Source organism: Taudactylus pleione, unplaced genomic scaffold (genome assembly GCF_031769625.1).
Source record: "Taudactylus pleione unplaced genomic scaffold, aTauple2 ptg000117l, whole genome shotgun sequence".
Classification (NCBI taxonomy): domain Eukaryota; kingdom Metazoa; phylum Chordata; class Amphibia; order Anura; family Myobatrachidae; genus Taudactylus; species Taudactylus pleione.
Window position 1 is genome coordinate 18,736,683 of NW_028284519.1, and position 14,896 is coordinate 18,751,578.

Genomic DNA, 14,896 nt, shown 5'->3' on the forward strand with positions numbered 1-14,896 from the left:
GGGCGGAGCGCAGATGTCGGGCTATACACTGTGAGATTTCTCTCACAGTGTATGCCGCGGACATCTGCAGCTGGCAGCCGGCCAGATAAAATGTCTGTCGGTCTGACAGACATTTTATCTTGCCGTGTATGCCCAGCATTAGCAATGTATAGATCAGATCTGGCCAACCTGTGGCTCTCCAGCTGTTGTGAAACTACAAGTCCCAGCATACCCTCCCACCGATCAGCAGGTAAAGCATGCTGGGACGTGTGATTTCACAACAGCTGGAAGGCCACAGGTTGGACAGATCTGGCATAGATTTATACATACATTTTTGGAAAGGGCAGCTTACTGTAAATATGTTTTGAGACCAAGTGGGGCCCAGCATGAAAAGTGCTTTTGGGGGCACCACTATCCCTCCAAAAATAAAAATCATGTAGGGTAAAGTAGTCTGTAAATCAGGCCGGTTGCCTTATTAAAGCGTGTTAGGGAAGGAGAGGACTGTGTAAATTATTTTTTTTTTTGTAATAAAAAACGTAAAACCAGGGATGTACTACACAATGATGGTTTGAGTTAAAGATGATAATATAGAACATGTAGCGATAAATGGGATGATAACATAGAAGGAGCAGGGTTGAATGTTATGTAATGAGGGGAATGGAAACAGAACACAGATGGTACAGATGTGCCCAGCTAGTTTGTTGCTCCATACGCCATGAGTTACGCCATGCATCTCACACCACACACTACGCCATGAGTCGCGTCACACAGAGTTTCGTAACGGAACGTGGCGTAGCACTGAAAAAAAGTCATAACGTGTAATACAACTTTTTGGCCAGCAGGTGTCACATTTCCTAAACTACACAGCCCATGCGTCTGATTTCCAATGCATATTCTATATCAGTGGTTCTCAAACTCGGTCCTCAGGACCCCACACAGTTCACATTTTGCAGGTCATCCAGCAGATGCACAGGTGTGTTCATTACTCACTGACACATTTTAAAAGGTCCACAGATGGAGCTAATTATTTCACTTGATTCAGTGTGGAGACCTGGAAAACATGCACTGTTTGGGGTCCTGAGGACAGAGTTTGAGAACCTGTGTTCTATATCATCGCCTGATGTTAGGCTGAGAGAAGCAGTGATTCTGTACAATATACTGTAGTACAGCGTTTTCCTCATGGCTGTAGAAGAATGTCTAATAAAGTTTTAAATCATTAAGTGTGTGAGTCCTGTACTTTTATATAAAAATATTTCACAGGCACGCACAGCTCTGTTGTCAGGATCTGCGGTTAGGAAGATCTTATGTTTGCAGCTTCCAGCCTGAGGCATTGCATTAATTACTGCCTGTCTGTGAGCATTGTCAGGTGCATGCTAATTAATTATCCTGTTTGTGCACAGCACAGCTGCATTATTAAGGGAGGGTTGCTCTGTTTGGGGCCTGTTCCTGTTAAAACCCAGCCAGTCCTTTATTCCATGCCGGTGAGTTTCTTCGTACTTCTGGTTTCCAGTATCCTGTTTGTCAGTCGAGTTCAGAGTCTGTCTTGCTGTGTTCCATGTGTGCCATTTGTATTCCGTCCACACGTGTTGCTTGTACCATCTGGGCAGCACAGAGTGCTTCCTACTTCCCAAGCACCTGTCACCATCCAGCGGCTTGTGTTAACCCGGCGGCGCTAGTCGCAGTTCTGCGGTCCAGGTGCGCAATCCTGCACACCATCGCCAGTGTCATCCCGGCAGCACTGGTAGCAGCTCTGCGTTCCTGGTGTGAAATCCAGCACACCATCGCCAGTGTCATCCCGGCAACACTGGTAGCAACTCGGCATTCCTGGTGTGCTATTTAAGCACACCGTCGCCAGTGTCATCTCGGCAGCACTGGTAGCAGCCCCACGTTCTCTGTTGCATACCTCTCCTGAGTCTCATCAACCCAAAGGCTGCAATGGTCCTGGGGCCCCAGGTCACTATCAGCCCTCAAGGCAGCTCCAACAGCCCAAAGGCTACGTCACACCATCAGTCCCTTGGCCACGACTATAAAGACTGCAATCAGCCCCAAGGCTGCATTACACCTCCTGCCCTCAGCACAACTAGTCAAAGCAAACCAGCCCCAAGGCGGCATCAACAGCCCAACGGCTGCAACCAAATCCTGAACCCTTGGCCACGACTAGTACTATAAATTCCAGGCCTCAAGGCTGTCATCAGTAACTCTACATAACCTTGGTGATTCCCTCTAGGAATCGTTACAACTGTATTACACACTGACTGTGTGTTTGAAGCTGCATACTTGCGTCAATGTCGGCGCTGTCCCAGACTAGTGCTTTTGTGACTTTTAGTAGCGGGCTCTGTTTAAAAGAGGGGTCTGTGTATTACAAACTTAGTGTGCGTTTTAAGGCGCATACTTGTGGCAATGTCGGCGCTTTGGTGGCTGTCAGCTCCGGGGGAGTTTCAATGAGATCTCTGGCGCATGCCCAGTGTAGCTGCTTCATACGCCAGTTGCGCTATGCCATGGCGTATAGAGGATCATAGTACTGCGCATGCCCAGTGTGTTGGGAGTCACACACAGTGCATCCCAGACTTACAGTAAACACTATAGTGATTTCATGACTTTAGGAACTACTGTAGTAGAGGGCTGTTTGAAAGAGGGATCTCTGTATTACAAACTGACTGTGCGGTTGAAGTTGCACACTTGCGGCACTGTCCCAGACTTACACTATAGTGATTTCATGACTTCAGAAACTGGTAGTGGGCTCTGTTTAAAAGAGGGGTCTCTGTATTACAAATTGATTGTGCATTTAAAGCACAAGCTGGCGGCACTGTCAGCACTGTGGTGGCCCCAGAAGAGACAAAGGGAAGTTGTATATGTAGAACACCCTGCAGGAAGGTGTGAACAGCCGGTAGAGGAGCAATTCTGCGCTGGAACCAGATGGACAGAGCAGAGACGTGCACTTTCAGAGATGCTAGGCGAAGTCCAAGATCCAAGGCAAGTATTCTATAAACCTTAAAAACTTTGTTTCTAAGGGCACACCACTAGAAATAGACTCTATTTTTTCACCAGAAGCTGAAAGACTTGTGGATGTATAGACCACTCTCCTGCATGCACGTCTTGATGGCTGAGGAAATCCACTTCCCAATTGAGAATTCCTGGGATGAACACTGTGGAGATGGCGTTTGGTCCATGTGAGAATGTGGGACAATTCTGCCATTGTTCCCGACTCAGAGTGCCTCCTTGGTGATTTAGTTAGGCCACTGTAGTGGCGTTGTCGGACTGTACTTGTACTGGCCTGCTCTGAAGGATATCCTGAGCCAGATTGAGAGCTCTGTAGATGGCTCGGAGTTCTAGGACGTTAATTTTTAAGAGCGCCCCGGCTGGAGTCCAGCGACCCTCGATGGAGTGCTGGCAGGTCACGTTGCCCCACCCATAGAAGAATGCGTAAGTGGTTAGCAGTACCCAGTCTGGGATCCGAAAGGGGCGTCCCTTGTTCAAGTGGGACGTCTGTAGCCACCAGGCTAGGGACAGGTGAACCTCCGGGGAGAGACATCATCTGGGATTTGAGCAGATGAGGCAGCCTGTTCCACCTGGAGAGGATCAGGTGTTGTAGGGGCCTGGAGTGAAACTGAGCGAACTCCACCATGTCAAAGACTGACACCATGGATCCCAAGGTCTGCATTTGCAGAGTGAATTGACACTCTGTGACAGTCACCGATTGTCAATTCACTCTGTGCACCCGGTGCTGTAATACCGAGATTTTTTTCTGTCGTTAGGAAGATTCTCTGAACCTGAGACTCCAGGAGGGCTCCCAGATGTACCATTCTTTGAGGTGTCAAGGAAGACTTTTTCCAGTTGATTAACCAACCGTGCATTTGCAGAAAGGCAATGGTTATCTGTAGATGGCGGTGCAGAATGTCTGGGGAGCTGGCCAACAGCAAGAGATATGGGAGCAGTCTGATCCCTTGATGATGAAGATAGGCCTCCATAACTGCGATGATCTTGGTAAAGACCCGAGGAGCCGTTGAAAGGCCAAAAGGCAGAGCCCGAAATTGGTAATGTTGTTGTTGTATAGCAAACCGTAGATATTATTATGAGAAGGTGTACATGTAGGTAAGCGTCCTGAATGTCCAGAGACAGCATAAAGTCCCCAGGCTCCATTGCCAGGATAATAGAGCGGAGGGTTTCCATACGAAACCTGGGAACCCTGATAAACTTGTTCAGAGACTTGAGGTTGAGGATAGGTCAATGAGACCCGTTGGGCTTCTAAACTAAGAAAACAGGGGGGGGGGGGGGTAACCGTGTCTGGGACAGGGAGATCAGCCTGTGTGTACACCTGATAGTCATGCGTAGCAATCTCGCCAGAGTCTGCTTGTTAGCTGGCCATCCTAGTTTCTGAAAACCATGTAAAACAAAAAGAGCATCTGATTTTCTAACAGAGTTTGTACGCTCCACATATATACGGAGAGCATGAACTACATCCATGGAGGCTTCACCTACAGAAAGATCTGGAGCCTATAAAACTGGAACTACAATTTCTTAATTTACATGAAAACGGGACACTACCTTTAGGAAGGTAACCCTCCCTTGTACAAAGAACAGCTCTATCCTGGTGGAAAATTAAAAAATGGTGAGCGACAAGAGAGTGCTGCCAAATCAGAAACTCTGCGTGCAGAAGAGATAGCGAGGAGAAAGGTTCAAATGGGGGAGCTTGTAACCCCTTAAGAACCAAAGACAAATCCCACGGTGCTAACGGTCGGACAAAAGGAGGCAGAACACCTTGAAAAAAAATTCTAACATCTGGTAATGAGGCAATCTTCCTCTGGAACCAGACTGCTAGTGCAGAAATTCTCAAAGTGGCCAGGCGTAGACCCCAGTCTAAAGCTGCCTGGAGAAAAGCCAGTACCCTGGAAATCAAAAACATCTTAGAATCATATTATCTGTGGGAACACCATTGACCAAAAGAATGCCAAACCCTATAATAGATACAGGCAGAGGCAGGCTTCCTTTCCCTAAGCATCGTCTGAATTACGATGCTCTTAAGATGGAAGATTCAAGAGCCATCGTCTGAACCTTTTGCTCTTAGGATGGAAGATTCAAAGCTAGAAGAGGTAAGTCCGGATGCCGGCAGGGACCCTGTGCAAACAGATCCTGCCATAGAGGGAGAGGATACGGACTGTCAACAGATAGATTCTGTATGTCAGTGAACCAATGACATCTGGGTCAAACCGGAGCTACCAGTACCAGCTTGAAGTCCCATTTTACTGCCAGTGCATCCACATAGGCTGCTGATGGTTCTCTGGACCTAGACCCGTACCTTGTGGTTGTGACGTGAGGCCATGAGATCTATTTCTGGTACACCCCACTTGTGTACCAGGAGCTGAAACACTCCCAGATGGAGAGACCACTCTCCGGCGTGTATGTCCTGGCGACTTAGGAAGTCTGCTTCCCAAATGAGTACTTCCAGTATGAATATTGCCGAGATGGCCAGAAGATGACATTCTGCCCAAATCAGAACACATCACTTCTTTCATGGCTGCACAACTTCTTGTGCCTCCCTGATGGTTGAGATAGGCCACTGTAGTCGGACTGGATCTGGACCGGTTTGCCCTGGAGCAGGTCCTGTGCCATAAGTGCTTTGTATACTGCTCGTAGTTCCAGAATGTTTATTGGCAGATGACTTTCCTGATTTATCCATCTTCCCTGAAAGGTGTGACCTGTCACTGCCCCCATCCGCGAAGACTGGCATCCGAGGTGAGAAGCACCCAATTTGGAATCCAAAATGGGTGCCCTTTGTTCAAATGGTCCTTTTTCAGTCACCACAGGAGGGAATGACGAACCTCTGTAGTGAGAAGGATCCTCTGGGACCTTATTAGATGATAAAGTCTATTCCACCTGGAGAGAATCAATCTTTGCAGAGGCCTGGAATGGAACTGAGCATAGCCCACCATGTTGAAGGTGGATACCATTGATCCCAGGACCTGCATCGCTAACAGAATGGATACCCTTCACTTGTGTAGCAGCTTGCGTATTCACAATGATAGGGCCGCAGTCTTGACCTCTGGCAGGAACACCCTTTGTGGCTGAGAATCCATAAGAGTTCCCAGATGCACCATCTGCTGTGTTGGAGAAAGCGATGATTTCTTCCAATTGATGATCCAGCCATGCTTTTGTAGGCAAGCTATGGTCAGTTGAAGATGGTTTTGAAAAACAATCAGAGTCTGCACCAATATTTTAGAAGGTCATCCACCTATGGTAGTATTCTGACTCCCTGATGCCTGAGATAGGCCGTCATTACTGCCATTATTTTGGTAAATACCTGGGGAGCCGTAGATAGGCCAAAGGGTAGTGCCTGAAGTTGGTAATGTTGCTGAAGGACAGCAAACCATAAAAATTGTTGGTGGGATGACATGATAGTAACATGCAGAACTGCATCCTGAATGTCCAGGGAAACCATATAATTCCCAGGCTCCATTGCTGTTGAGGGTTTTTAGATTTAAAATAGGGCGATGAGCCTTATTCGGTTTCTGAACCAAGAATAGATTGTAATAATAACCCCTTCCTTGTTGCGACACAGGAACCGGGATTATTACCCCCGCCTGCAGCAGGGAGTGAATGGCTTCCTGAAGGGCCAAGGCCTTGACTGCATCTGATGGAGGATCTGTGCAAAAAAACTTCTGGGGAGGATGCCTCCGAAAGTGAGAGCATACCCCTGAGAGACCACTTCTTGGACCCAGGCATCTGTTGTCTGACACCAGTAATCCGCAAACTGAAGAAGTCGGCCTCCGACCCTGGGATCCCCCAGAAGGCCCGCCCCATCAGGCCAATGATTTATCGTCTGGCTTAAAGCTGGACGTCTTGTTGGTCCAAACCTCTTAATTTGTCGCCTTGTTGTCTTAGAAAACTAGATGGTTTAGAGGAAGACTGTTCTCTCCTGGACAGTAGGTTGCTATATGGGAAGCTTCCCCTACTTCACTTGGGACATTATCTGGATTTGGAATACCAGCACCTTTATCACCGGGACTGCAGGCCAAGGATCCCACTACTTGCATTGGACTCTTAAGCAGACCAGAACCATCGCTAATTAGAATCCTCATCATTGTTACCATAAGCCGGTAATTACATTTTAATTAGCTGGACAATCATTTCCCGCCGTACCCCATTGATTTACCAGAACTGTACAGATTATTCTAGTACCCAAGTGTCCATTCAGACATGCCACAACTAGCTTCATATATTTATAGATCTATGTCCATTATTGCTTGTTTTGCACATGCCAGCTGTTTTTATCTTTTCATTTACACTTTGCTTCTCATATGATATTAAATGATGTTTAATACTTTTTACTATTATCATTGTTTCTAGCGCTGTTTCTATTATATTGTTCCTCTATATCCAGGAGATTGACCATCTCCTAATAACAGCAGCTTGGAGAAACAGCCTTAGCAGTGCCCTATTTACTACCTTTAGTAATTTTCTTTCTGTTCTCTTGCTCGCCCCTGCAGACAGAAGGACCGAAAAGAAACCTGCCTAGACTTTATTGTAGCCATAGATGGCAGACCTGCTCATTTTGAAGCCGTCAGAGTAGCTATTATTTTATCTAACTCTGCTCCAAAAACTACCTTTCCATAGAAAGGTAAGACTTCCAGCGCCTTCTTTTTTAGCTTTCCAGGATCTTAACCAAAGAGCCCTGCGTGCCACTATTGAAGCTGCTGATGCCTAGAATTCCAGCATCTACTGCAGCTCCTCTCAGATAGGAAGCCGCTTCCCGTATATGGGAGATTTACATAATCTGTTCACTGGTAGCATCTGGTATATATTTTTCCATTGCCCCGTCCATTCTTCAACAGCTTTGGCTACCCAGGCTCCAGCCATAGCTGGACTAGTAACAGCTCCAGATGATGAAAATATTGCCTTAAGACATGCTTCAATTTTTCTCTGTGGAATCCTTCAGAGAAGATGCTGACGGAATAGGCAATATAGCATTCTGATTAAGTGCGTCACATGAGCATCCACAGTAAGAGGTACGTCCCATTTAGTACATACAGAATCTGGGAAAGTATACAACGATGTTAGTCTTTTATTCACATAAAACCGATTGTCATGGTTACCCCATACATCTTCCATAAGTTCAGTGAGCTGTTAAAATATATTAAACTCCGTTTTGGTCACCTTCCGGTGGTGTTTAAACACTGGAGCCTTCTTACTAGGAGCTGCTTCATCATCCTGAATATCTAGGATTGATTTAACTGCCCTCACCAAAGAAGGAACATCCACTGTGGATGGATGGTCCTCCTCCCCCGAGCTAGACTCTGGAGCGGAACCCTGCGCGTCATCTGAATCCTCTGATGAAGTGTCTGAATTCATATGTTGAGCAGACTGATAAAAAGATAACTTGCGCTTAGGCGCCTTAGTAACTACTGGTCTGCCATCAACATTAGATGGTGCCATACGCTGACTAGAATGGCCATAAACATCCTTCCAGGAAGGATGCATAGGAGGTGCAAACATGGCATGCTGTGGATACCCCATCCAAGGAGGCAGTGTGGGAGCAGCCATACAATCCACAAACTGCTTCATTACCTGAGACAAAGAGTATACCCAAGATGGCTCTTGTACAGGGACAGGTAAACTGGACTGGTGAGGTAGCTCTTTATAACAGACGACACACTAACCAACCTTTACGTTCTGAGGAGACAAATAGGCCATACAGGCTTTACATGAAACCAGCACAGGAGCCTCTCCTTCCTGTTTACCTTTATATTTTGACATGTTCAAAATAAAGGCAATAAATGCAATGTTATGTGACCATCTTCACAAAATCTTAATGAATGTGAAGTACTCAAGTGAAAAACCTCCATCCCAAGGGGATGGAGAGAAAAATACAGTGATAGTTATAACTGACAGACAGAAATAAAGGCCAGTGTCAATACAGCAGCTAGCAAACAGTCACATTCAATTCATATGTAATATAATTACAATCGCCTCAAATGCTGGGTACACACGGGCCGATCAATTGATCAGCCAATATATCTGCTGTTGCGGTCCGGCGGAGGTAGATGGAGTTGCAGTATATGCGACTTAATTCAGACGCCTAGTACGGTCAACCCAAAAACATTAAAATAAAATAAAAGCATAGGACTGCAGGAGCAGTCCCGTCACAAAGGTGCTTCTTAATCCTGCCGCACCAAATGAACAACTGGAGGCCTGTGGCTAAGGGTGGGGTATATATGGAGGAGGACCCGAGGCATCCTGGGAGCTGAAAGCTTTACCTGTTTGGTGCCTGGATCTCTCCAACCACATTATCCCCATGGTATCCATGTGGATCCCTATGGACCCTGAAGAAGAAAGTATGTCTACCCATGGGGGAGGTAAAGGATTTGCAGGGAGTACCTGCTGTGGCCATCCCATAGGGGGAGCTACCACAGGGACCATTAGTTGGTCCGCAATTTTTGCAAACACCTGTGAAAAAGTAGCCTGAGGAGAGGACACCAGGGTTAATAGGCCCGGGGCAGTATAACACGATGCACAAAGACCATCCTGAATGAGGTCCTCTGAAGTCAAGCCTGCTGAACAGGACTTACAAGACACCAGAGTGGAGGAGCAGGCTGCTGGTCAGTCTTGCCTCTGCCAGACATAGCTGCAATAATAATGTAACTCACAATCTGTGATAGCCCTCAAATATATATGGAGATGTGAGGTACTATGAACCTCCTATACCTTTAGTATGTCAGGGTTATAGTAGAAGAAAGGGAAATGTATAAGCTGACAGTCATATGGAAAAGAAAACAGACAGCAGCGCTAGCATAAGTCACATACAATGCAGAATATACAATATAAGTGCAGTGGGCACTAAAATCAACTACACAGACTGCAGTGGCTGGTAGGATATAGCGCTGTATAACCTGGCCCTTGGGAGAGGTATACAGGGAGACTGGACCCAGCGTTCCTGGAGACCTGAATGCAGAAAAACAATTGCTGTGAGTCTCAGAGGGGTCGGAGGGTGAGGGCAGAGCAGCAAGACCGCAGTGGAATGGCGCCCTGAGCTGGGGGAGGGGCCACAGGGAGAGCGCCTTCTCCCCAATGCTGACTTTAACCACCAGGTTCCCTGGCCTTACCTATGCCCTGTGCCAGTTCTTGTAATGCCCTGGTGGTCTAGTGGAGTCCCGGACGTTACCGGAGGATCCGGTAACACCAGAGCATCCTGGGATTGAAAAACGTTGCTGTTGGTGTCCGGTCCTCCAAGTCCCTCCTACACTCCATTGTCTCCCTGTGGAGCTCTATGGACCCTGAAGAATATTAATCCTATAAGCCCAGACAATAGTGATTACTTAAACATCATGCAACAATTTAATAAATAAGCACATATTGTCATACATTATAACAGATACTGCACTATGCGCCTATATAATATATATATAATAAATAAAGCAACCATCATGGAGTGCACTAAATGCAGGCATCTAATTAACTGTAGTACTGTCGTAATAGCCATCCCATTAACATTCATATTTCAACAATAACCACATTACATTTCACAATCTACTATATAAAAGCGAAAATTTGTCCTTCTGTCTCTCTATACAAATCCACAGTTTACAAGCCAAGATCGTGAAATTTTTACATACGAATGTATCAAAACACGGCCGAGGCAATTAAAAAAAATTTGAAATTAATTACTGTTAATTTTTAATTAATTAAAAACCACAATTTTTGCTGGACGCTCATTGTGGGGCCTCACGGCATTTGGGTAGGGTCTCAAAAACAGGGAGTCGCTATAGATGGTCATCCTGGTATCAGAGCAACAGAAGCTCTTGGCCGTGTTTACACCGTACATCCAACAAATTTTGAATGCTTCTATCTCCGAAGTTTACTTTACACCGTTACAGGGCCTACTTCCTACGAAGACCTTAGGACTGTTGATGGGGAAGTTTGTCACACTTTTCGTGAGGCCTGCCTAAGGAGAGGTTTGTTGGAGGATGATGTGTTAACAAACATTCTTAAAATCCCGGGCAACACCGGTTACTCCAGCTAGTATATAAAACATAACGTGTGAGGTATAAAATATGGGCACCGGTAGTACAGGTCACCACGCAAAATAATGAAAACTAAAGAATGCAGAAAAGATTGAAAATACTGCCGAGCTTGCACCCCTCAAATAAAAATTCACAAATGTATTGGCTCATTAAGGCCCTCCAGCCAGACCGTATCGAGCTTGTTATCCAAGTTTCCGCTCTCTGTAAAGTTCTTGCTCTGTCACCAACCCTTTGTAGTGTGGTACCTCTCGATCAGTAATCATACGCTGTAAAGATGCTAGTTGGTGGTGCTTTCCACAAATTGCAGAGCAACAGGCTAGTTAGATTTACCTGCTCTGAGGCCAGGGTATAGATGATCGGTGGTTAGCAATACGTTCATGGAATGGTCTAATGGTTTTTCCCCCACATAAACCAATGAGCAAGGGCATGTAACCATATAGATAACATAATCAGATGTACACGTAAGCCTGTGTTTTCTGGCCGCTATGCGGATGGGAAAAGAAAAAACCAGTAGCCATATTGCGACAAGTTGTGCAACTGAAGCACCCTAACCTGTTAGCTGATGACCAGCTATCCTGTTGTTTGTGGCAACTGCAGCTATAGTGTATAAGGACACTTCTCTTCTATATACACACACACACACACTAAAAGCTCGTACCCTGGTTAGGGATACTGTGAACTTCCTGTTGACCACCAGTCGCAACAGATGTTAAAGTATATGCTCACAAGAATTAAATTTTTTGTAAGAGTATTTAAGTTGTTTTTAATAAGTTTATTAAATTGCCATTATACTACACAATGAATGGCCTTTGGCCTTGCTTTTTAGGTGCCTTTGATGAAAGGTTTTCTCTTGCAACCAATCAGCATACTAAGATCACTGTCTGTGAAACCATCCGGAGTGACATAGAGGAACATACTTCTTGGAAAGCACCGATGATATTTTAGAATAGAGATCCAGACGTGAAGGGCACAATTAAAATACCATACAGATAAGCGTTATTTCAAGAAACTTTGATGTACGTCAAATATAAACGGACTTTCAGATCTATAAACAGATCAAAATTCACTACACTATAATTGCCCCGTTGGTGTTGGTGTATTGTGTGTAAGTAAATGTATATTATATACACACGAAACACATATATATATATATATTTATACATACATACACACACACACATATATTTACACACACATACATATAGAGGAGATGCAGTCATAATACCGATAGTCGGAATGCCAGAGCTTAGAATGCCAGTGTCAGAATCCCGTCGGTAAGTACTGTGGTTACCGGGAGGGTTGGGGTTAGGCACTAGTGGGGAGGATTAGGTTTTGGGGGGGGGGGGGGGTTAGGTTTGGGCAGAGTTAGGGTTAGGGAAATGGTTAGGATACTGACTGGCAGGTGTCTGATATAGATACACTCACATTCTAATCAGCATGCTCCGGTGCACATTAGAAGATCATCATGCATAATACGAAGTGATTATACTCGGAGACAACGAAAGTGCAGTACAAATATATATTAGTCAAATCCCGTCATCAGCACCATACATATAACAACATAAAACTGTTTATGTTGTTATATGTATGGTCCTAATGATGGAGTGGATGCCCTGAAAATGTTTAACGAATATATATTTTTACTGCACTTTTGTTTACGCGCCGCAGGCTGTCGGGGACCCGATTTTAAAAACTGAGTGGGTCGTGCGGGACACACTGTGTGCAGCTCTGCAGCAGCCAATCGCCGCCTCCGGAGTCTTCTCAACCAATAGCTGGCGGCGACGTCTCCTCATCTAGTCACCGCCCCTCCAGTCCTCAATCTCCAGGCAGCTCAGACCAGCCAGACACCGGCTGGCCCACTGCCCAGGAGCAGCAGCGCCTCCAGCACCCCAGTCAATCGCTTGCTACCTGTTTCCCCTACCAATCACTGCATTTGACTCATCAGCCTATCGCAGCCTGCTGTGTCTTCCTTCCTCTCTCTCAGCCCGCCAGCGATGCACGTTGATCTACCGAGTGCTCTTCCTCCAGTCCAGGTCAGTCTCCACCAGCGGTGCCTCTGCATCCTCTTCAGAGCGCCCTGACCCCAGGCGCCGCCACCAGCACCATGTACCTATGCCGCAGAGACTGGCCCAACTCACCCAGTGCAGTGCAGCCACCCTCCTCCTCCCTAAAGGTGAGCAATGCTCTCTGTCACTGCCCCGTGATGTGTGCTCTGTGTACGGGCAGCGAGTCAGCGTGATACCCCATGCCTGCCTACACTCCCCTGGCCGGCATCTGTGCCCGGGAAGACAGCTATGCGTATGTACTGTAGGCTGTGACCCTGTATGGTAGGGATATGTAGAAGTGTGTGTTCCCTGTGCCTGCAGTGCAGCGCTGCAGGCCTTAAAGAAGTTATTAACTAGGCTTGGTATATACTGGGAGGATCAGTCAGCAGTATTAATATAGCACTGCCAATAGTACTGTCTGTGCTTAAGCCCCTTTTTGCCCCAGCTGCTATCTACTCTTACCTCCTTCCTACCCCCAGTACTGCCCCAGCTTTTATCTACCCTTACCCCTCTCCCTACCCCCAGTACTGCCCTCCAGTCCTGCGCCAGCTGCTGTCTACCCTTCCTCCTCCTTACCCCCAGTACTGCCTGCCCCTAACCCCTTCCTTGTCCCCCAGTACTGCCCTAGCTATCTACCTACCCCCACAGCACTGCCTGCCCGTAACCCCCTCCTTGCTCCAATACTACCCAATACTACCCCAGCTGATTTCTCACCTTACCCCCTTACTCCTAAGCTCCATCCTTGCCCCCCAGCACTGTCCCAACTGCTGTCTGCACTTACCCCCATTACCCCCACCTCTCTGTCTCTATCTCCAGCTCTAGCCTAACTACTGCTTGCCCTTAACCCCCTCTACCATAACTGCTCCCTGTCCCTAGCATTGTACCATAATATGTGATGGGACCAAGAAAAAGTGGAATAGGACCCCCAAATTCCTAAAGTAATGGGTCCCTGGGACCCACAAACTTTTCGCTCAGCGTGATCATTGACTTTGTACGATGTATAATATAGATAGGCGGAGAGGAGTGGCACTCCAAGCAGGAAAATCTGCATAAATTATAGGGAGTATATTTACGGATGTGCGGGTTTTTAGAAGTGGAGTTGTTGCCCATAGCAACCAGATTCTACTTATTTATCTAGCACCTTCTAGAAAATAATAGCTAGAATCTGGTTGCTATGGGCAACATCTCCACTTCTAAACACAAGCACTTTAGTAAATATACCCTTGTAGTTTATTTGCACATAAATTGATAACGTCTCAGATCTGTATAATGGTGCATACACACGGTCAGATTTTTCTTCAGATCTGAACGATAAAGAATTTAAAAAATCGTTCAATTGTTCATATCTGAAGGAAAATCTGACATATCTGACATGCCTTAACGATGAACGATGCGCGTTCCCGATGGTCAGATAACGATATCTGACATCTGATGTGTTTGCAGTCAGACTTGGACGATTCCATTCATTTTAATGCAGTCAAAAATCGTTCATCTGACAGATCTGACAAATCTGACCGTGTATATGCTCCATTAGACCCATTCAGGCTGAACCGGTGCAAATAAAATACTGTCATTAGCGCAAATTTTCCTGCTTGAAGTGTCGTTCCTCTCTGTCTGAATACTAATATTGTTCAGGCACCCAGCTATTTGATGTTCCCATCAGTGCCCACCACCACAAGCCTTCTTATATAAAGTAAAACCATTGTTACAGTGCAGAACTTCATACTGTATTTTGATTGAGCATACCTTATACTTGCATGGAGAGTCAAGTCAGGAGCATTCACATGCAAGTTCAATACATTAGGGAAGCTTGATCCAATTTTGACCTTTGTGCATCTCATAGGTCTGGCGCACATT